This window comes from Pinus tabuliformis, chromosome 7 (genome assembly GCF_031772625.1).
Source record: "Pinus tabuliformis cultivar Carrire ecotype Pingquan chromosome 7, CPIR1, whole genome shotgun sequence".
Taxonomy (NCBI): domain Eukaryota; kingdom Viridiplantae; phylum Streptophyta; class Pinopsida; order Pinales; family Pinaceae; genus Pinus; species Pinus tabuliformis.
This window is the reverse complement of record NC_142293.1, coordinates 583,773,255-583,798,043: the sequence shown is the minus strand read 5'-3', so window position 1 is coordinate 583,798,043 and position 24,789 is coordinate 583,773,255. Positions and strand designations below refer to the sequence as shown.

The following is a 24,789-nucleotide window of genomic DNA, read 5'->3' as shown; positions in this document are numbered from 1 at the left end:
TCTAGTTTGTCTTTACTACCTGAAGTGGAGGCCTCCATGAAGCTCTTCTTAGCTTCCATGAATGTATCCATTGAGCACTCCAAATCGAACTCTGGTTCCTTTGTTGGAGCCTTACGAATCCAGGCACTCTCTTCAGGCTACTTGCCCTTGTCATCTCCTGTCGTGATACTGCTCCGGAGCATGATGTTTACACTCGGGTCCTTTTAACATAGCTCAGACCTCATCATTTTCAACTTCTGAGTCGGTGGAGGTTGGAGTGTTTATTTATCATGCAACCTTGCTATTTGTGTGGGGCATTCCTCTATCTCATGATGAAACTAGGTATAATATAAACATGATGCTCTCCTCGGATTTGTACAATTGCAGGCATAATGCCCTGGTCCTCCGCAATTGTAACAAAACAGCTGTCCACATCCCCTTCCTGGTCCCATTCCACCTCGACCTCATTCACGCCCTTGAAATCCAGTGCACTCCATCCCCACACTTTGATCAAGGGCTCGTGTTTCAGCCTAAACCCTGTAGGTAGGGGTTTGATCCATCATTAGTTCATAACTTCTACAAGTGCACTCATGGCCTACTGAACTATAGAAGTTACAGAACAACTGTTGGACGTCTGTGTATACTTTTGTAATATATGGCAGCTATCTATAGCATGCTTCCCTCCTATCTGACAAATTGCGCACCATAGTGCAGGCGCCACGCTTAGTCCTGCTTGTGCCTTTGGTCTCAATGGCATTGGCCCTCCTCCCACTAGGTAGTTTGTGAAAATTGGACAATGGTCCTTGTCATGTCCCTGGCCATTACACTTTATGCACCATACCTCCTCATGTGCTTCTAGGCAAGTTGTCCTGTCCTATTTCAAACTCTGCATCTCCAAACATAGGTTTTTCAACTGCACGTGGATCTGTTGGACTCCCAAACTAGGATCTTGTATTGGGGTCTTGTGCAGTCTCATTACAATCTCCAAAGCTTCGGCCTGAGTGGATAACTTCTTCTATGACAACGTCATCCTTAGATGCGACGTTAGCGACGCTACAAACCATGCACTATGATTCCCATCTGTCAAGGTCATGTTGGCTTTGCGAATCATACCCTTCAGTCTTTGATCCAACTCCCAGGGGGTCTCACCTGGAAGCATAGTGATTTCCTTAAACCTGATAATCGACTGTGTCTCTGATTTTGGCTTGTTAAATTCCCTATTTCGCACAGCTTGGATATCTATGATCCTCGCATTTGGATTGTCATTAGAATTATTAATGTACCATGTCAGTGCACGATCTTGCAACACGCTTACCAATGTTGCCTTCTTTATGTTTTCATACGTGACTCCTTACGCTTCCCATACAACCTTTACCATGAACAAAAATTGGTCTAAATCTTCATTCCCTACTCCTTTGAACACCGACAAATTTATTGCACTCACCATATTGAACTGTGGTGGTGGCGGAGGTGGTGTGGGCGGAGGTGGTGTGGGCAGAGATGGGGGTGAAGATGGTGAAACTGGTGGTGGTGTAGATGGAGGTGGTATGCACGGAATTCGCTGCCTTATCAGACTGATCACACTTCTTGGTGAAACTTTCACGAGCTTTTCCTCGCTTTCTCGCTGAGGCGAAATCAAGGGGCTAGTTTCTATTTCTACTTTACCTTCGTTTCTATAGATCCTCCCACTTCGCATAGCCCCAAACATCAATTTATTCACATAACTCACTTTTCACACAGTAGCATTCTAATCCAAGTGTTGAAAGATTTAACATACTTACCTCGTGGTCCTTTGAGGAAGCGTCATTCTGCCTCGCTATAGCTGACTGAAGTATCTACCGTGAACTCGGTGATAAACCCTCCTATAATTCGATTGAGCCAATGGTCCACAGCGCGCGCAATCTTATCTTCTGATGCTTCTAGTCTATTGACTACCTCTAGAGTCCACACAATCATTTTGTCGAGCCTACACCTTCCTTGACTGTCTACTAGCTTCACGATCCACTCATACAACTCAGAGGGGAAGGATGCAAAGAAAATTTCATGAATTTTCGTATATAAGTAGCTCTCTAACCACTTTTCCTTCAATAGTAGCAGATTCTTGTTTTCCTATGCTGCAAACTCGTGAATCTTTCTATGCAGCCACTCTTCAATTTCTTTCTTTGTTGGATTCCACTGACACGACATCAGACATCTCTTATGCAGATCCGGCTCCAGGTAACGGAACCATTTGTTGGCTTGTTGGGGCCTAACCTAGGTTCAGAGGTGATTTAGCCAAACAAATCCCAGTACTACTGGCCCTTTCGACAACAGTCCATGGAGCGGAGACTGAGGTCTCACCTGAAGTAGTATGGGAGGATGCTAGAACCAGGTTTCCGCACCTTGGAGATGTCTAATGAGTTTCAAGTGGTCCGTGGTTTGACCCTACATGCACGTCACTACGCGCACGTACCTGTACCTCGAAACCTGAGATGTTGCCTTCGTGCAGTCCTACTCGGTGGTGGAACGTTGTTATTACCTAAGCCATTACTAGAATTCCTATGTTAGTTAACTAACTTAGCTTACTTGCAGGTGTAAAGTATACTTAGCCATATAAATCATTCATACAAGTGCGCAGAGTAAATAAACAATACATTTGCAATTTATATCAAACATGTAATAACCCAAGAACAAATACACATAATTAAGATAAAACTTTTCTTTATTATTCTCTTCCTCAATTACAGACTCGACTCCACCCTGCGCACTCAACTATAGGGGCCGCGCACTCAGCTGCGGACTACTAGGTCTTTGCGCACTCAGCTGCAAAGCCTTCTCCTACTCTACGATCCAAAGACACACTTTACACTTGCGACTCAATCACTTCTGCTTGTTTTTACCCTTTTACACTTAGAGCCTCGCTCTATTTATACAATCCCATGGTCCGTGGACCATGGGTAGGCCGGCATTACGTTACAAGACTAGGGCAGACAACCCTATGACTCTATCATACATTTTACACTCCGCGCCCGTAACTCACTGAGTCTTTACAACAATATTGGGTCAAAAATTAGGCTTTGAGCCCCAAAACATGCCTTGGGGGGATTCCATTCCCAACAAATATTGATACATATCCTTTAATCAATCCTTAGCTTCTACCTTTTTCTTTATTCTGTACTCACTCTAGATCGGTTTCCACACTTGACAAACACCCAGTGCTTTCTCTTTAACCATGTGCACATACCCATAGTGTGCACCACACACAACATATGACACCATGCAATACATGCACCTACACCTGACATACCACACATACATCTACACCCAGTGTACAACACAACACAATACATATGCCTACATCCAGTATAAACCACCACACAATACATACACCTACACTTGGTGTACAATAAAACACAAAACATCTATACTCGATGTAAACACAACACAATACATGTACCTACACATGGCGTATAACAAAACACAATACATGTACTACACAGAGTACAACACAACACAACATGTACGACATGCACCTAATACAACATGTACACAATACCACCTACACAACATGTACACAACATCACATGTACAAGGCACCAACTACACAATATGTACACAATGCCACATGTACATCATACCACTTGGACAACATGTACATAATTCCAGACGTACGCAACAACATATGCACGACATGTACACGACACTACATGTACACAACACCATATGCATTGTTATCACTCAAGTTGTCCTTAAGCTCCGGAAAAGGATACGGCCGAGGTAACCACAGACCAACTTTGGACTGCAGGTTCTAGCCAACCTGCAATCAGAGAGGGCTCTCTCTTTTAGGTTTAGCTTTGTTTGGAAAGGATTTTAGCCTAGGTCTTGAGTTCAGAGGGTTTTTGTTTTTTTTTTTGGTGGGAAAGAAGATGTCTCAAGTAAAGAGGCAAAACATAGTCTGGTAAGTTTCAAACCATTGGGCGTGGAGTCAAGGAGTGGGACTGCTGGTTCGTTTTCTTGGTCACAAGAAAAATAAGGAGCAAGGTAGCTGCTCATGAAACAACACTTAAAGCTTAAAAGGATGGAATGAGGGATAAGGAATGAGAGGCAACAAAGAATCTCTCACTCAGCTTAAAAGGGGGAAGGTGAATGAGCTCTGTCTAGGAGAAATTAAGAATTCCTAGACAACTGTCAAAGATGAATGGATTAGGGGGGAACATGAGGCATAGGGAATTCATATTCATTTCTAATCCAGATGAAAACATAAAGAAATAGCAGAAAATGAGCATAGAGGGCAGTTAAACCAATTCTAGACTATTCTTTCTTTCTACTATTTTAGACGGTGTATCAAATGGAAAAACAGAGGTAGGAAAACTTATTGAGTCATGTTGCAGCACAAGAATTCCAAATTCACTTCTTCAAAACCATTAGACACAGAGTAGACAGTCTTTTCTCCAAGCCTTTTAGCAGTCTTTGATTACAGAAAGCATATCAGGTATACAGAGCGAGTCTCTACTGAAGACTATCAACCAACTGACCCTTTAAACAATACAGAGGGTGGTATATATAGGGAAGATTTACCCAAAATTTATCTATTACAGCTGACCTAACAGGTCTGACAGAAAACTGATTACTTTTAACCTAATCTTATCCAGAAATAAATGCAAGAAAATATCTTTGAGCTATGTTGGGGGCAGCTGTATCAAAATGAGTTAATGCCTGTCCTGGTGGCTCTGTGCTGTTCATCTCTCATAACTGTGCATTGGTCTTTGCTCCCTTGCTGTTCGGCGGCATTGAATGATTCTGACTGTGATTTGAGAGCTAGGACGGGCTTACTCTTCTTGTTTTGACTTTTGGGGGGCTCATCAATGTTCAGGTGCCTTGAGCCCCTAAAAAATCTTGACTGATACTCTTTGGCTCTTCTTCTTCCTCTGATACTCTTTGGCAATAAGTAGATGTTGTTCTGATGTGATGTGGGTATAAATCATCATTTAATGGCCGCTTTTCGGCCTTGTTTCCTTCAAAACTGTCTTCTGCTCCTTCCGACAAGCTTCGCGAAGAAAAATGAGTCATTCGGCGCCTTTCGGGCTTGCTGGGGGCCGCAGAATAAAAAGATTCCTTGAAGATTCCCCATTCAGGCCCAAAAAATCTAGAAACTGCCTCAGAATTTGATTCCGGGGCTCCGAAGTGCGATTTTTTGCCCTTCGCGCCAAAAAAGTGCTGATGATGTCAGCATGATGTGACGTTGTACAGCGGGTGACGTCAGAGATGACGTGGCAAGATGATGTCATCATGTACAGACAGTGATGTGGCATGACACGTGGCAAGGGGCCACGCAGGCAGATGACTCGACATGTGACTGGGCAGAGGGGGGGTGACGTAGGGGGTGACTGTGCAGGGGGGTGACGTAAGCGGCGATGTCACCGGGTAGGAGGCGGTAAGTGGTTTTGTGGCGCACCACCTTTGGGGGGGAGCGGTTTTGTCAGAGGGGGCTCCGCCACAGCCCAGCGCTTGACGCGTGGCGGGAGGTACGGCGGTAATACCGCCCATCTCCCGGACGCTAAAGCTCGGGCGCTTTGGAGATGGGACGGCCCGCCAACCATCGATCTGGGCGCAGGACGATCGGACGGCTGGCGGTGAATGTGAAGCGGCGGGAAGTTAGGGCGGGGAATATTCAAGGAATATTCCGAAGTTTAATATGCGCGCGGCGGGGTTTTAGACTTAGGGAATGGGGGTTATGGGGTTGAAAATGCGCGGGGTTTTGAGGGTTTTTAGGGCTAGGGAAGAGGCTGTTAGCATGACCAGGTGTCATCTAACCCCTGTGATGACTCAAATGGGCTAAAAATAGCCCCGGATGGACAGTTTTTTCCCGGACTTACAAAAATATGGCTACATTGCCAGGGGGGGATATTTATATAGGGGATTTTTAGATACAAATTTTTAATAGGGGAAAGGGGAAAACTGATAGGGAGTTATATAATACTGTTAGTAGTTAATATGAAGGTGACTAGCAAGTGCTAAGGTCAGGGACCTTAGGCTAAATTTGGGGAAAATAACTTGAAAGGAACTGAGATCCTTGAGTGAAGGAGATCTTCACTAAGGTGACTGATATGGATGATGATGAAGCTAAGAGGAATCAAGCAGATCTTGACCTCTTTGGGGAAATTAGTAAGTGACTTGGGGAATTAGAAGAAGGGGGAAGTTAGTTATGTCCAGCTTTGAGCTCTTTTGAATGAAAACTGCCTGCACTGTGATCTGTAAAGATAAAGCACTTCGAAACACAAAATTGATTATCAATCATCATTTTGCAACCACAGCTACCTACCCAGCCTACTCACCTAACATTTTTTCTTTCTTTTTCTTTGGGTGCACTTAGACTTGCAGACCCAAATTTACAATTTTCTTTTGAATTCCTCCTATCTAGATCTACATTTTTTTCTGCCAGGGCCCAGACTAAACAGTTGGGTCCCTTTGATTCTCTACCTATCTACAAATCTGCCAAGATTAAACTATTTGGACAGATATCATTCTCTATATTCTAAAACAGGAAATTCAAACCTAGGGAGACCAAGATTAGGCTGTTTGGACCTCCCTTAACTGAAAAACTCACCAAAAATGGAATACAGCAGTGGCATTTAGACCATCACACTTTCATGGCTTCTTGTGGAAATATGGAACACTGTAGCTTGCAAAGTATGACATCTTTGGCATGTGAAAATGTCAATCATGAAAAATGAATACCTGTTGCAGTAGGAGGCTAACATGCACGACATGTACACAACACCACCTACACATAAAACCATATGTACAACATGTACATGGAACCTTATGCCAAAAAACCAACTTGTACAATCATGAACACAACACCATATGTACATAACTTTTCTTACACAACATGTAGATAGCACCCTATGTACACAACACTGCATATCCAACACTACATATCCAACATTCACACAACACTATCTATACCACCCTATACATAAAATTGCATAAAAATCATGTACACACACTATATATACACAACACCACATGCACACGATATCACAGGTGCAACATGTACAACATATACAACATATGCACAATAGTTGCATTGCACAACCAAGACCACACTGTCTACCAGGCAACCATGCTTCTAGTGTCACTCTGCCATCCATGCTTATGTTAGATTTTAAGCTTTTGTGGCCTGGTTTTAAGCTGTTTTCCTAGTTTTTGCAAATCACATAGCTTAATTAGATTTTAAACTATTTTTCTAGTTTTTGAAAATCACATAGCTTAATTAGTAAAAGAGTAAGATTTCCACCTGCCTTTAGTCACACTTACTGTAGTAGGAGAAAGAGTAAGCGCCCATTATCAGCACATCATTTCTTTTTCATGCAAGGAACAATTGAAATCTAGTGTAATTAGGAGGATATTGCAACAGATCACCAAATATCCACATCTTATCACATTTTGCATGCTCACTTGATCACTTGCACACAATTACACATCACACACTAAGCTTCTATAAGCTTTGTCTTAGAAGGCATCTGGTTTCCAGAGCTTTTGATACTTAGTTTATTTTAGCTTACATCTCACACCTTAAAGAAACATAAGACCCTTAAAAGCTATCATAACTTGAACCAACTAAATTCCCCACAGGGGCCACCAAAGAATTTATAGTTTAGGTTAGGACGATTGGGGGTAGACATCCCATAATTTGACATGGTCATGTTACATATTTGAGACATAGAAGGGTAATTTTTAGGGAGCTTAAAATCCTTCAATCATCCCATGGAAAATAATACCCAAGCATGGCAGAGACCCGATTTAGAGGGGGTTCGGCTTAGATCCAGTGTGTGTGGTAATATTTGGGGCTACCCGACCCTTCTAGTGCTCGACACTGGTAACTGAATACCAAGAAGCTAAAGAATCGAATTCGCACATGGAAAGAAGGTATTTTAGTGTCCCAAATCTAGGACATCCATCCCTATAAGTGGAGGTGAGGGTAACACCAAAGCATCATCCATTACCTTGGTCGATTCTTCTGTTGTTGGAAGGCATCGCTACTTCTTTCAGAACGTTGCCCCAATACCCATCAGAATATATCTTCGCAAGGCCCATTTACTTTGAGAGTGGAAAGGATGAATATGTCTTCATAGGGTCTTTTATCATACACAAAAACAAACAAAAACCATTTCTTTTTTTATTGATCACATAGTATAAAGTTAAAGGGGAAATAATCATTTTATTTTCTCTTTGTTTTATGTGTGATATTTATTCTTTGTGAATCATATCATTCTCTCAATCACACAAAGTAGCACATACTCTACTCACAGAGCTTAATTAGGGGGGAAAGTAAGTGGCCAAAGTCTACACATATTTTTCAATCTATTTTACTATTTTTTGCAAATCACATAGCTTAATTAGTAAAAGAGTAAGTTTTCCACCTCCCTTTAATCACACTTAATGTAGTAGGAGAAATAGTAAGCGGCCCATTATATGCACATCATTTTTTTCATGCAAGGAACAATTGAAATCTAGTGTAATTAGGAGGATATTTCAGCGGATCACTGAATATCCACATCTTATCACACTTTTCATGCTCACTTGATCACTTGCACATAGTTACACATCACATAGTAAGCTTCTATAATATTTTTATTAGAAGGCATCAAGTTTCCAGAGCTTTTGATACTTAATTTATTTTAGCTTACATCTCACACCCTAAATGAAAGTAAGACCCTTAAAATATACCATAACTTGAATGAACTAAGCTCCCCATAGGGGCCACCAAAGAATTTATAGTTCAGAAGGACCATTAGGGGTAGGCATCCCATAATCTTCCATGGCCATGTTACATATTTGATACATACAAGTTGATTTTCTAGGTAGCTTAATATCCTTCAGTCCTCCCATGGAAAAGAATACCCGAGCAAGGCAGAGACTCAATTCAGAGGGGGTTCGGCTTAGGTCCAGTGCCTGCGATACTATTTGGGGCTACCTGACCCATCTATTGCTCAACATTGGTAATTGAAAACAAAGAATCTGAAGACTTGAATGCTCATGTGGGACAAAGTTACTTTAGTTTCAAAAATATAGGTCATCCATCCCTATAGGTGGAGGTGCGGGCACCACCAAAACCTCATCCGTTACCTTGGTTGATTCTTCAGTTGCTGGAAGGCATCTCCAATTCTTTCGTGACGTTTCCCCACTAACCATCAGAAGATATCTTTGCAAGGCCCAATTAATTTGAGAGTGGAATGGATGAATATGTCTTCATATGATCTTTTATGATAGCAAAAACAAACAAAAGCCATTTTTTTTATTGATCACATAGTCTAAATTTAAATGGGAAGTAATCATTTTATTTCTCTTTGTTCTATGTATGTGGTATTTTTTATTTAAGAATAATCTCCTTCCCTCAATCACACAAGGTAGCACATACTCTACTCGAAACCATATGGGACCCTATGGCTCCCTATTGATCTGGACGTTTTTTAAATCTCCTTCCATTACCATGAGCAGTGCCAGGTCTCTCACCATTTAGGCGGAGAAGAGACCATACAATTACCATTATAGGATGTTCCTTTATCAATGAAATTTTGCTCGGAACTCATCCGCATCAAAGTACCCCATTCACTAGCCCCCAAGGGATCCCCCATAACTCCCCTCTCGGGAGTCCACGTGATGCTCACTAGGGTAACCATCCTTATTATGGATCCCCCATTCATATAGTTATCCAAAATCGTTTCGCAATGAGGGACAACTCGCAAGTCCCATTTTTAGATTCTTTAAACCTTCTTTATTTAAGCAAGCCAACCAATTACCCGATTTCACATGACTAGAATTGACTAGCCATGCCCACCAAGCTCCCTTCAGGCATTCCAAAATTCGAAGGGGAGAAGGGAGAAGACCCAGTGAACCATGTCATGAATATTCACCTCTGGTGTTCATCCAATAGTATCACAGATTATATTATTCGATTATGACTATCTCAAGGCTCTCTTACTAGGCCAGTAGAGAAATGGTATATTTACCAACCTTTTGCATCATATGGAAGCTTTAGTTCCCTAGCTACTACATTCCTCACATTCTTCCAACTCCTGGTCCATCACGACTCAGGCTTGGAACTCCTCAACCACTTCAAATAAACACCTGCTACACCCCTCAAGATCAGGAACTCATTTAGACCCTTCTAATTTACATTTGATGGCTTTTTACTTTTATAATGCTACACCACAAATCCCATCTATATTTAATTTTTAAATCTTAGTCACTATCTAGAACATCACCATCCATCAATGCATTATGAGTCGTGGGCTTTTGTGGACACCTTTGCTCAACCGCTACCTACCCCAACTACAACTAGTTGAACATTGTTGGTTAGTTATCCTACTATTCAAACTATGCCTAGTCCAGGAATCCCAACTACACTTATTATGGGTGGTGTTTAGCATTTTTGTTCCCCTAGTCCTTTCATATCAGCTCCTCGACCTTTGGTTATCACCCCTTTGGGTGCTATTAGTTCGAATACCTTCAAATATTAAGAGCCATCAAGAGCCATAGGTAGGACCTATTATGGAACCATAACTATAACGTTTTCCATAACCATGTCTATAACTAGTAACTCATCCCACAACCATAAGGAACCTGAGCACCAATCGAAAAAAAGAAATAGGAAAACCCACAACACCATGGTTATCTAGGAAATGATAAGGCAAGGCTAAAACCACTGTCTATCTAGGAAATCCTCCATGTCAATGATAGATCATAACCACGAAACCACATGCATCTACCATGCATTAAGGAAATCATCATACATGCAACATGTTACATACAAAGAAATCTGATTGTAGTTGTTCATCCAGCTATTCCATTGTGCTTTACTGCTTTCCTTTTCCTTCTTTCTCCAAATCCAAAGTATGCCAAGAAGCTCCAAGAGTGCTCCAAGAAAACTCTAGGTGTGCAAGAGTATAATGAGAGAATAGATAGAGAGATCCAAATCTCAATTGAAAAAACATAACCAACTCCTTTTCTCCTATTTTACTTTACTTTGTAAAACAAGTCCCCAAAAATCAATTCCTTTCAATGAAAGAAGCCATCTATATATGCAAACACTTATGTATATGTATATAGATAAACAAACATATATAGAGAAATTAACTTTTATAAATGCACTTTGGACTTTTGTATGTGTGACTTTTGTAATTGCACAAAGATATATCAACATGCATATCTAGAAGCCACACATGTGGATGAGGAAGCACATATAGGAAAATATTTATAAAAGCTTATTGTCATATTTGTTGTTCTCCTAATACTTCAAATTTTTATAGGTACTCTATAAATGGGAAAGTGGGATGAAATTATGGAGTTGGACACTGAAGACCTAGAAGATATGATAGAATTTTCTGCTAAAGATCTAACATGGAACGAAATTGAAGGGGATCAAATAGCTATTATTCCTTATAGTCGACTAGAAGATTTTATAAATGGAGAGAAATTAGATGAAGATGCTCCCACTCAATTTGTTGTTAGTACAAATCGATCTAAAAAAGTGGAGGATGTTATATGTGCTCACATTAACACATATATCGAATATACCATGTGAGTCTTTATTTGTTTAATTAATTAGATACATCTAATTCAAGTTCAAATGAAGTCAAAATGTGTAGACATGTTTTCTAATTTCTTATCATTGTTCTTATTTAGTTATTGGTGTGCATATGGTCCCGAGTCGACATGTAGATACAGACATGATGAAAATACAAAGAATCCAAAAGGATCAACAACAACAAAAAACGGAGTCCACACCAAAGCATAAAAGTTGGTTGTAGATGTCACTTCATCATGCATCGTCTTTATGTGCATCTAAATGATGCTATTATAACATACACTGAGTGTAGACATTTTGATAGATATGGTGCTTTATGTCATGGAAAGAATGTAGTGGCAAAACCTTAAATGTCCATGTATGCACCACATATATCTTTCGATTTATGAGATAGTGTGAAAATTATGGTTGAAGATGGTTTTAATGCCACAATGGTTTAGGACAAATTAATCTTTGATGTGGAAAACCAATTTGCCGAGTTATTCACACGGGTGGGTTGAGGCACTTTAATGACAAAGATGGATATTTCTAACATTTACAATAATATTAGACAAAAATAATATATGAGGGATGAAAATGATCCAACAAGTGTCGAATGTTGGTACAATCTATTTCCAGCCAATTTTTTTGCTATCAAAAATAGGATATTGTGCAAAACATATCATTCATTATAGGCATACAAACAAACTAGATTCGTTCGATGATGGTGAAACATTCACACAACAATTCTATGTCAACGGATTCTACATTTAGTACACATATATATGGGGTGTGTATTATCAATATTTTGATTCCTATGGTGATCAAAAATACATCTTTTTTGTTGAACATAATACTTATAATAATGTGTTTTTAATGTAGTATCAACTCTACACATTAATGGTATTTGACAAACATCGTAATGGTGTCCCAGTGGCTTGGGTGATTTCTTCACGCGATAACAGAGATGATATTAAAAATGGTTGGCAACTTTATTTGCAATGGGGATGAAAGAGCGTCCAGATTGGAATGTAAAAGCATTTATCACAGATGATGTTGCTACTGATATTCAGGTATTAAGGTACCATATTTGTTTTTACAAAAGAAACATGAAAAATATATTTCATTTATAATTTACTATATTCTATCATTGTACCATTCAGGTGTCTAACTAATTCCTCCATCCTATTATGTGTATGGCACACCCATCGAGCATGGGTGAAAATGTTGGAAACAAAGTTAAAGTAAAAGAAAACAAAGTCTGCATTTTACGTGCTTTAGGGAAAATCATGCACTCATGCAAGGATGATGAGTCAGTACGAAAAGTTGTTGCAGGAATATTTTCTGAATTTAGTGAAGAGGAACATTTTTTGAAATATTTTGACACCACTTGGCTATCTAATGATAAAATATGTAAGTGTTATGCAACATCATATCATGACTATTACTTTGTAATTGAATGTTTTTAGTCATTATCTTTTAGTTGATAATAATTTTTAGTCATAACTTTTTCCCGATATGTGGGAATAAACTTATCAAAAGTTTCCACATTCTAATCAAGATACGAACAACACAATTGAGTCCTACCATATGCATCTAAAATATAGGTACTTATATGAGGCAAATAATGCCTGCCACAAACATGTGGATTGGCTAATATTTGTGTTGTTGAAAAAAGTTGAACTATATTATATTCACAATCAATGTTTAAAAGAAGCAGGAGTTATAAAGCCTACAAAGTGTAAGAAACAAGAGACTCTCTCAAAGTCTAGAGAAATTTAGATATGAGATGAAGATTGTCTGCATGACCCTAAGAGTATAAATGAATTTATGGTTCGTAGCCAAAATAAGGATACTCCTCATACCTAGTATAATGTCATATACACAGGGTCCAAGTTTAATTTTTATAGTTGTGATTGGGCATTGAATGGAAATTTTTGTAAGCATATCTTCAAAGTTAAAATGTGGGCCAGTGAACATGGTTTGGACTTTAACATGTTGCCAAATTTTTCTAGTCTAGTTACCAAAAGTCATAGATTTTTAGTTGATTTAAATCAAGCAGGTACAATGAGCCCACTGCCTCAAGACCAATCAAGCATTCACGATGTGCCTATTTTATCAGAACCTATTGATTTTGAAACTATGACATTGAACAATTCAATCTCTGAGATTGATAGATCAAAAGTTGTACGTGCATCAATCAACAAAAAGATAATGGATATATTAAACCATTTGCCTACAAAATTGGAGAATTTAGAAGAAATTGATAATGGAATTGATGAGATGTGTAGAAAAATTAGTGAAGAGACAAATACAATTTTTTCCATTGTGATGTCTCCATCAAGAATTATGACTAAGAGAAATATAGTTTTTTGAGCCCAAAAAGTAAAAAGATACGACGTGGTCATGAAAGAAATTCAAGGAAAAATGACAATTTGAAAAGGTTGGGCAAGTTTGCTCAAAGTCAAGGAAGAGAATGGACAAGCAAATGAAAGTACTTTCTTCAAAATAACATAGAAATATTGAGGGATCTACATCTCATAATGAACAAAGACATGTTCGATGTTAAATTATGGTATGTTCTATGCTTAGAGCAGTTTACTTCTTTTTCTTATTATTATCCACAGATTAGCAATCACATGTACATTAAGTAAAGTGCAGATAAAACATTAAACAATCGAAAGAAAACAAGCCAAGACAAGAGACACAAGATGTGGCGGCTAGCCAGGGACAAACCCCAATATGGAAAAACCCTTTGATCAAATCTTCCTATATCTTCAATAATTTAGCAGAGAGAAATAGTACAAATATCTTATTTATATCAGTAGCAGCAAACCCCAGATCAGCCCTAAACTAGGGCAGTAGACCCTAGATCGATCTTGTCAAGTTTCCACTGGTGAGTCATTCACCATGCACCAGTCCAAGACTTCGTGGTGCACCAGTCCAAGATTCGCCGCGCTCCAGTCCAAGATTTTTCCATGCACCCGTGCAATATTTCGCTGTGCACCAGTGCAAGTTTTCTCCGCGCATCAGTGCAATATTTTGCTGCGCACCAATGCAAGATTTCGCCGCACACTAGTGCAAGTTTTCACCGCACACCAATGAAAGATTTCTCCGCACACCAGGGCAAGATTTCACCACGCACCAGTGCAGGATTTCACCGCACACCAGTGCAATATTTCACCACGCACTAGTGCAAGATTTCGCCGCACACCAGTGCAAGATTTCGCCACACACCAGTGCAAGATTTCGCTGCACACCAGTGCAAGATTTCGCCGCACACCAGAGGGAGAGAGAGATGTGATGATCAGTGTGTGTCCAAATGAGGAAAAGAACTCGTGTATTTATATACAAATGTTGATGATGAATAGATGCGTCCGTTGGGCTTCTAAGCCTACATGAGTTGCTGGTCGGCTTAATAATTATTCCATAATCAAAATAAATTCATATCTCCATAAATACTTATCGGAATCGGATGATCTTTAGAACAATCCTACACCTCTCGACGAGAGGAATCTAGGAAAAATATTATCAGCCATGAATAAGATGACCGATGGAGTTTGGCCCTAGTTGCCAATTTTAACATTCGAAAATCATTTTTAGATGATATTGTCAAGGGTTCAACAAGTGCACATTTATTCTATAATGTTTTTTTTATATATAATTGAACCAGTGCTTATCTAATTAAATATTTATTACTTTATGTCATTCAATCAACTCTAAATTCTTCTTTTTTTTAATTGTTTCTGACAAAATCTATATCAAATAATGTAGCAATTCAAGAAATTTCCATAAACATGTTGGTAAGCCCATTAATTCCATATTCGAACATGTGAAGTTTCATGAAAGGTAAACTTTTTATCAAAGTTAATAATTTCAGTGCATGGATAAAATAATCATGGGCAAATTCGGATTCCTCTAACCACATTGACATAATGTTAGTTCGGAAAAATGTTACTCCTTTAAATGTTATCATTTTCTATAATATTTGAATTCAAATTAAAACATATCATAAATTTATATATGGGTTCGACTGATCTTATACTCATAATATGTGGGAATGATTTTTTTCTTAGTAATATTCACATTATTTTTAACAATGCTAAATCTTTTTCTTTGTTAATGTTTTTATTGTCATGCAGTTCTAGACAATGAAGGTGCACCAAAGTTGATGTTTGTGATAGGGGAGCAAAAATAAACTTAGAAGAGAATAACTTCAGAGGCATATGAGCCATTTTACAAGGTATTAGTGTCTTTATTTTTTAAACAAAATTTCCAATGCAATGTAATGAACTAATTTTTGAAATGAAATGAACTATTTTTCCAATGAAATGTAATGAACTATTCTTAGAGGAGACTTAGTTCTAAAATTCAGTTCTTATACTAAATATTGGTGTACTTTTAATGTCAACATTGATATCAAATGGTAATATATGCACTATTATGGTTTACTATGGTTTGTTCTTTAGTTTACTATGATTTTTTGAGAATAAGTGAAGTATTATATAAATGGTTTGTTATCTATTTAAGGCGAATAAGAAATTCATTTCATGTATTTTTTTATTATTAAGCAATTATATGATGAAAATTACTAGTTATTTTCAATAGATATGGAAGATATCCCACCTCCCCCCTAAAAGATGAATATAAATATAATATATTTTGCCTATACATTAATGTGATTACGTTATATATTTATTTTATATAGTAACTAAATCTAACATTATAATAAAAATTTTATTTAGTATTAATATTAATATTAATTATTGTTTTCCTCAAGTAACGTTAAATTAAGATAAATAAAATAATAACTACATAAAAATGTAATAATGGAAATTATTCAATATTGAACAGAAATATTAATAACAAAAAAAATATTTTAGTGTCAGCTATAAACAAAACACTTCAATGTCCATTATAGATAACATAATTAGATAGATAATGTAATTGGCAATAAATAATTTTAATTTCATCCATATGTGCTACTTCTACCTTTTAGTAGAAGAAATATGTGTAACTCCTTCATCACTCAAGAGGGTGATTATACAATATCTAAAATGTAATTGATGTTACAACCAACGATGTGTAAAACTTTGAAACTTTAATTATAATCAAAAAGTAAATAATATAGAAAACATTATTATAAAAATATTTTATATTCTGGAGATAAAAACCTTTCGTGTATTAACATTTAGATTTAAATTAATAATTATTAATACATTGTATATCAAACAAATGCATCAAACAAAATATACATCTTTAAACACATATATTATATACAATATTTGAAAATAAAAACCATGTCTATATACAAAACTTTCTTTTAAATATGCACCAAAGCATAATTAAAATTCTACCATCATTATAACGAATAAATGCTTAAGATATTTTTAAGCACAAGTTTAGAAAAATATTAAAAACTTTAAAGCATAAATTAGAATTTCCATATTTCCTCTTTAAATTAAACGTTAATAATATATAATATTTATATTGAAATTGATAAATAATCTAACATACCTATTTCTGGAATACTCATTCTAATAATTAATATGGATAGTATTATTTATATTAATATTATATAGTATTTGAATAATACAAAAGTATATACTTTTTATTTAGAGTACATATAAATATAGTTAATATAGTTATATATAGTTAATATAGTTATATATGATATTTGAATTCAAATTAATATAAAATTATATATAAATAATATTTTGGTTATATATAATATTTGAATTCAAAATAGTAAAAAATTTAAATTTTATATAGGTTTGATTTAATTTTAATTTATATAAAAATTATATTAATTATATAAATTTGATTGCATAATTTTCATTTTATATTTATATATAAGTTTTATTATAAATTTTAGATATATCATATTAAATAGATGAAAACAATTATTATATATAATAATTCATAGAAATCTGAATAAACTAAAATTAAAACTTTACAAATTAATTATTAAAAGGTTAAAAAATTAATTATTAAAAGGTTAAAAAATTGGGAAAAAATAGTTTTATAATAATTTTTTATTTTAAATTTAAAAGAAAATTTTAAAATATAATATAGAAAAAAACTTTAAAAATTTGAAAATTGACTATAAACTGTTATTTTTAAAATTTAATTAGAAATGAATCTCCATCTCACAATTTTTTAATGAGACTTTCTAGATTTTATGGATGATGGAGTCAACCATTTGACAATGTGTAGATGTTTGTGATAGGGAAGCAGGCAACAAACTTATGAGAGAATAGGTTCAAGGCCTACAAATAACTTTACAAAATTAAAAAGATTTTTTTAAACATTTCTAATGGAATGAAATGATTTTTTTTTGAGATTTCATTTTTGTTCTAAAAATTGTTCGAATTTCAATGTCAACATTGTTGTCAAATGGTAATATATGCACTACTATGGTTTGTTATTTGATCTACTATGATTTTTTAAGAATAGATAAAGTCTTATATAAGTGGTTTGTTATAGCTATATGGTGAATGAAGAAATTCCTTTCATATAGTTTTTTCTTATTAAGCATTTATATGATAAATATTTCTTGTTCTTTTGAATGGATTTGGAAGATACTTCCTAAATATATATAAATAGAATGAATTTATATAAATTTATTTAACATTGACATGATTACTTTATATATTAACTTTATATAGTAACATTATAATAAAAATTTATTTATATTTTATAAGATATTAATAATAAATATTAAAATATTAATTATGCATACACATACTTTATATTAATAAAAATTATGATAATAGAGATGGAATTTTGTCATTATTTAATGTTTTAAAAAATATTACCATTAGATAAAACTTATAAATTTATAATATAATATTATACATTTATGTATTCATATTTATTTATCAATTTTGAATATGGTTTAATATTTAAGTATTTATATTAAAAAACAAGTCAATTTTACTTGGTTGTATTTAGTTGGAGTGGTAAAGATAAACTACCAAAATTATTTTAAAATGATTCATCTTTATATATTGAAAAAATAAACCATGAAAAAAAATCTATTTAGTAGAAGATTTAAGGTGAAATTCAATCCATATGAAATTTATAAAGATGATAATTCGTTTTATTTATAACACTTTTGAAAACAATGACAATCATTTTTTATGTATAAAGTTTACATTCAAATCAATAAAAAGGATACATTTTTTTCTTTATAATCATAATTATAAGAATATTTTATATTTAGAAGATAAAAACATTTATCATTTGTTAACATTTAAATTTAAATGAACAATTATTAACATTTTTTATGAAAAACAAATGCATTCAAACAAAATATGCAACTTTAAATACATATATTGTATATAATATTTGGTAAATAAAAGTCATAATTTTTTTTGCATTTTTATCACTAGCTCTTCAATGACTCAAATGCTATCTTGAATATCATAGATTTCTACCTATCCATAGTGCAGAGAAATACCAACAAAACATGTGACTAAACTATATATAATATTCTAAAGATTGATACCTTTGGAACAACATTTGTTATGAACCAAATTTCACTTTTAAACACACTAATCACATTCAAACTAGCATCAAACTTAACAAGTTTTCTTCAAAACTTTTGATGTTAAAAAATGATAAAGATATATGCCTAGTTGGAGGGAGCACATGTAATATTCCACAAACAAATCTCTTTATTCAAATACTTTATATATCTAAATAAAACTAGTTCTCATTAAACAAAATGTATCTTTTATGTTTTAGGTGCCAAAAGTATTGGTATTCAAAACATTTAAAAATTAAAATAAAATAAAGTTAATTTATTGAAACTTCCCTTATAGCCCCTTTATAGACAAAACAATGGCTAAAGTTCTAATATTGTAGCCCAAGTTATTTAAACTTGCTAGATTGTTTAGACTTCAAAGTAGCAAACCTAGTGGGTTTACTGAGAGAAATGTTAGTTGAACATATATGCTCTATGTATTGTTTGCATGACTTGAACCCAGATGCTTTCAAGTCCTTTGGCGTGATTTTGGTCCTTTTAGCCATAGCATCAACATTTATCCTTTTTTTGTCAAAATTACAACATTATGAATAAATATAAAAATCCACAAATATATAATGAAAATATGGGGACCATGTAACGAAAGCCAAAAGACAATGCATTAACTAGCTATGTAGTTTCAAATTATAAAAATCTATATCAATGTTATTATGAGCTAAGATATATGGTATATAACATACCTCTCTTAAATTAGCTTGGAGTCGAGATGAATGTTGCAATGGTTGAGGAAAATGTGATTTTCGTTGACTATCATGTCCACTATCATACATGTGCAAAGGAGTTTTGGGAGATGTATATTCATTACTATGAAAAATAGATTATACATAGATATAAGGATGTGACTCAGATAGAATTAAATGTAAAAATATGATAAAACTATAAGAGTATAAACAAATATAAACTTACTTTGCATTGTGACATTGGATGTGGAGATGGTTGTAGCATTTGAACCATTCCATTTCCATATTTCTTAAAACATTGACCATGTTCTGGGGTTGTCATTGATTGCACTAGTTCCAAAGGCAACACCTGCACCATAAATAAGAAAGAACACACACACACACAACCAAAACAAATAAAGGATAACAATATAAAATACAAAACATCCATTTCTCATCCCATCATTATGGTAAAAGATAACGATTTATATATTAATATTTTTGTGGAATAGGTTATATGGATTAAAAACTTATTGGACCAATAACCCCTTGAAATCTTGGAGAGCCTCGTAATGGTTGGTAGCTTGAAGTTTTATGTATATCCAAGTAGATGGATCTATATTTAGCAACCGAATTATGTGGAGATTTCTCTACGGAATATTGTTTATTAGGATATGCATATCAATAACAATAGGAAATTACTATACAATTATAATAAATATAAATATCATGTATTGTTAAAATGTCTAGAAAATTAATACTTGCAAAAAAAATGAACTCAACTATGTTGTCATTGTTATTATTAGTTTCATCAAAGTTTAATATATGGGTGTGCCCATTTAATCCTTCTTACCCTACATCATCAGGAACCTCAGTCCTTACTTTCCCTTTTAAAGTAATATCTATGCGCTTCATTGTGTCCACATATCTACAAGGTATACTCTGATCTTAATTGTGAATTTTTCACAATTTTGTTGCTTTGAAGTATCATTGAGCTGATCAAATGTAGCAACTGACTATAAAAACAAGTTTCAATGAATTCAGTCCACAACAATGAATTTATATTATTAAAAAATATATGCAAATAAATATTAATAAATACTTACAGTTGAAAGCATTTCTTCATTGAAAAATCTTTTATATCTTCATTGAAAAATATTTTATATGCTTGTTGTCGTGCACAACATAATCTTGCATCTAAATCATATTGTAATTTTTCATTTTATCTTTTAACTTCACTTATTGATTTGAAAACCTATTTAGCATTTTCATCTCTTACTCAACCTCTTTGATGTGGAGGAATTGGGGAAGATTGTGCATGGTAGCATGAGGGTGATTAAGGCTAGATAGTTTAGATTGACTAAAGCTCCCAACACAACCACCAACAAAACAAGTGAACTCTTGCTTGGTGCCTTTGATAATTACATCCCATTCATGTTTATTTTCTTAAATTTTCTAAATTCCTTATAAATAAAATATAAACAATAATCGTGTTAAAACCATCATAAAACACTTTAAAATAAAAATCAATATTCATATATATATTTCTTTCTGATTAACCATAACTGTGAACTTTTTATAGAAGCTATTACTATAACTATGATTGTTATTATCTATTATCAAAACTATAACTATTATGCATCATGTTTTCTATAATGTGTTGGCTTATATTAAAAAAAAAAAATGTTTTCATATATAGCATATGGAATATTGTTTCGGCATAGAACAAAGTAGAACGCACCGAGACTAGCTCCCAGATGGAGTGTCAAACGAACACCAGCAAAAAATGTTTAATACTAGCAATGAGTCACCAACAGATAAATGCTAGATGTCAAGCATGTCAATTATATTATCCAAGTGTTAAGTGTTAAAGGTGGACAAAAACGGCACAGGTAAATTAGATGCAGGTTTCAATGGCGATTAGATGCGCCCACAAATCAACGGAGGGGATTTAGTTGCAGACCCTAGGTGGTTTGATGTTTAACGGAAGAGGGGTCCGCAATAAGTTGTTTCGTTAAAACAACTTTTCATACTTGGCGTAATCTGGTTAATTGCACACCCCTCGGCTAAAAAACCAGAAACCACTAGCAACCCCCTCCACATTCCATGTCTTGGTCAAAAAATACTGCAATAGGGATTATGCTCAATTAAACCATCAAATTTTATTATCATTTCATTATTTTATACATTTTTTATTCACAATACCAGAAACAAGATTGCATAATTTCTTTATGAAAGCAATAATTAAAGGAATATCATCACCTAAAAGCATTGAAGTTCGCTCATCAGAGCATGTAGAAGTTTCAATATTCTCCAAAAGGATCACACATAAGTCAATTTGTTCTTATCAACATAATTTGATGATCTCATTCATTTGTTGGGATTTTGATATGTGCAATTAAACCAACGTATTTCAATCCTGTTGGAGCTCATCTTAGTGGATTTATTGGTGAACGTCCTCCCGGAATTGCAAACAATTTCATGCCATTATTCAACAATTCGCAGCCATTATTCAACAATTCGCAGTTAAGGAATATTGTTGAGCTTCAAAATAGAATTCTTGAGCGATTGAGCCTACAATATGCTGCAAAACTAGGAGATATTAGGTGCAATGATCTCTGCACCGAGGAAGAGTTTTTTTTATTCTCATTTTCTGGATTATGATGGTGAAAATTGTCGATTGGTAGAAGAATTTCTTTGTGATAGGAGTTGTTACCTTGAAATGGTTTAAACATGATTTCTTCATGGACAACTGAAACTAGAGCGTCAGAACGCAAATAGAAAACTAACTTGTTCATGGTTATATGTTTTCATGCCAGAATTTTGCAGTCAACATGAAATATTCAGGAGATTATGAATGAATGCAGATACAGGTACAACACATGTGACCTAGGTCGGGATAAAATAGATACATCTAGCATTTTCAGTGTATTGGCTTGAGAAATCAAGTTAGATGATCAGTATGAACATCACATACAAGAAGTATCTTTTGTTCCTAGACAAGGTGAAAATACTTCAACTCGTGGCAAGTGTGATGGAGGCCGCGGCAAAGATATTCCTAGAAGGAAAGGGAAAGAAAAGGTTGAACCTAAAGAAGAGGCCTCAAATACGGATGAATCTGATATATTAAAAGTCTTGGTGGGTAATGGAATTCATAGCTCTATGGATCCTGATGCTATTCTTGACATTAATGATGAAGAGAAGATGAAGCTTCTCTAGTTTCACAAAGAGTAGTTGAAGCTTTAGGACAATCACGGATGCTCAGACGGGAAGATAGCATATCAATCCCGACATGGACATGAATTTCTGGTGCATCTGGAGCTCCAGCGGATGTAAGGAGGAGATTTGGATAAAAAGAAAATTCCCAATTGGTTTCTGGTTCTACTGAATATTCCAGGATTAATGGAGCAAGTACATCCCATGGTTTGAGAGCAGGTCTTACCAGAGCCTCCTTAGGGAAGGCCTTGAGTTCTGGCAATCTTCTTGTGTGGATACGAGGTAATTGGGAATGTGTTATAGGTGTAAGGATAGAGTGCCAAATAGTATCTAGAGCATCCCCTAGACTGGTGAATGGATATGAAAGGCCACCTGGAAGCTACAGACCTACTACCCGTCGCTAAACACACAACACTCTACAAATATTCCTGAACAGTTAACTACCATTAAGTAGTTACTGGATTATCTATATCAATTAATGTTGTTGGGCCTATCTATTCAATATAAATGGATATGAAAGTTCTATAATGGTATTTAACTGCTCAAATGAAGAAAATTGTGAGCGAATTAAATCATCTATTCAATATAAATGGATATGAAGGTTCTATAATGGTATTTAACTGCTCAAATGAATAAAATTTTGAGAGAACCGAATCATATTTGGGCAGAAACTTACCTGTGAATTTGCAGCAACAACCTCCGGTTAAATGAAGAGAAAGGTTTTCAGAGCAACCTCGAGGCACAGGAATGAAATCGAAAAGTCTAGTGTCCACTTTCTTGATCTCGAACGAATTCTCCTTCTCCACCAAGCCATTGAACAATTTGGGAATTCTATTTCTCCACCATGCAACCAAACAATATGCCGACAAGCAACCATCGTAGTTAAGTTGGTGGTTCAGTTAAGATTTTCTTTAAAGCAAGGAGCTCGAATAAAGGTACCCTCGAATAAATGGATTCCACTAATAGAGGTGCAGTGGAGCCGTCCAATTGTATCAGCTAGACTCGCTTGAACATCAATCATCAATGTATGTTGCTTCAAGCTTTTGAGAGTAGCATAGACACATGTATGATGGGTATAGCCAGCCACCGGACAATCATTGCCTTAGTGACTTGTTGTTAAAACTTGCCCTTTGTTTTTTCCTCATTTTGCTTTTGTTGACGAATCCAAAATTTTAATGTGTGGCATTATCAGCAGAGTTTATGTCACGAACTATGGATAGATCAATCTACAAAAATGAAAAATAAAATAACATAATATAACTATGAATTAATGAAGTTAGGGTGAAAATTAAATAGGATATCTATAGTACAGTTTGGTATTTAACATATATGTATATAATACGGTTGAAGTGTTATTTGGAGTTACAATAGAATTTTTAGATTTTATCTTTTTAATTATTTTTTTTATTCTAACAAATGCATTTTAAAGCACATAATCTTTGTTTAATTAGAAAATTAGAATACAATTTTCAAAAATATAAAAAATTATTTTTATAATTATTAAATATTTATTTTAATATTTCAAAACTATTTAAAGTCAATTTATTTTAACTAAAAAGTGATTACAATATATCTGCTTCATATACAAAAATTGTTGAAATAACAAAACTCCTATTTGAAGATGGTACAATTTATAATAGGGCTTATAATAAGTATGGTATGGTAGATTAGGTTTGGAAAGTATGACTAAATATTTATAAAAGATTAGAAATTATAATTCATATCATTATTATTATTTAAGTTATAATTAAAAAAATAATAACATAAAAAATCGAAATTATATGTTAATAAATTTATATGATTTATATTTTAATTAACTCCCGATGAGTGCCATC

General features: G+C 34.7%; 1 pseudogene; it reads left to right on the top strand.

Annotated features, from left to right (window-relative positions):
• The first annotated feature begins 12,531 nt into the window (after positions 1-12,531).
• On the top strand, positions 12,532-23,358 carry LOC149248784 (protein CHROMATIN REMODELING 8-like; annotated as a pseudogene).
• The last annotated feature ends 1,431 nt before the right edge of the window (positions 23,359-24,789 follow it).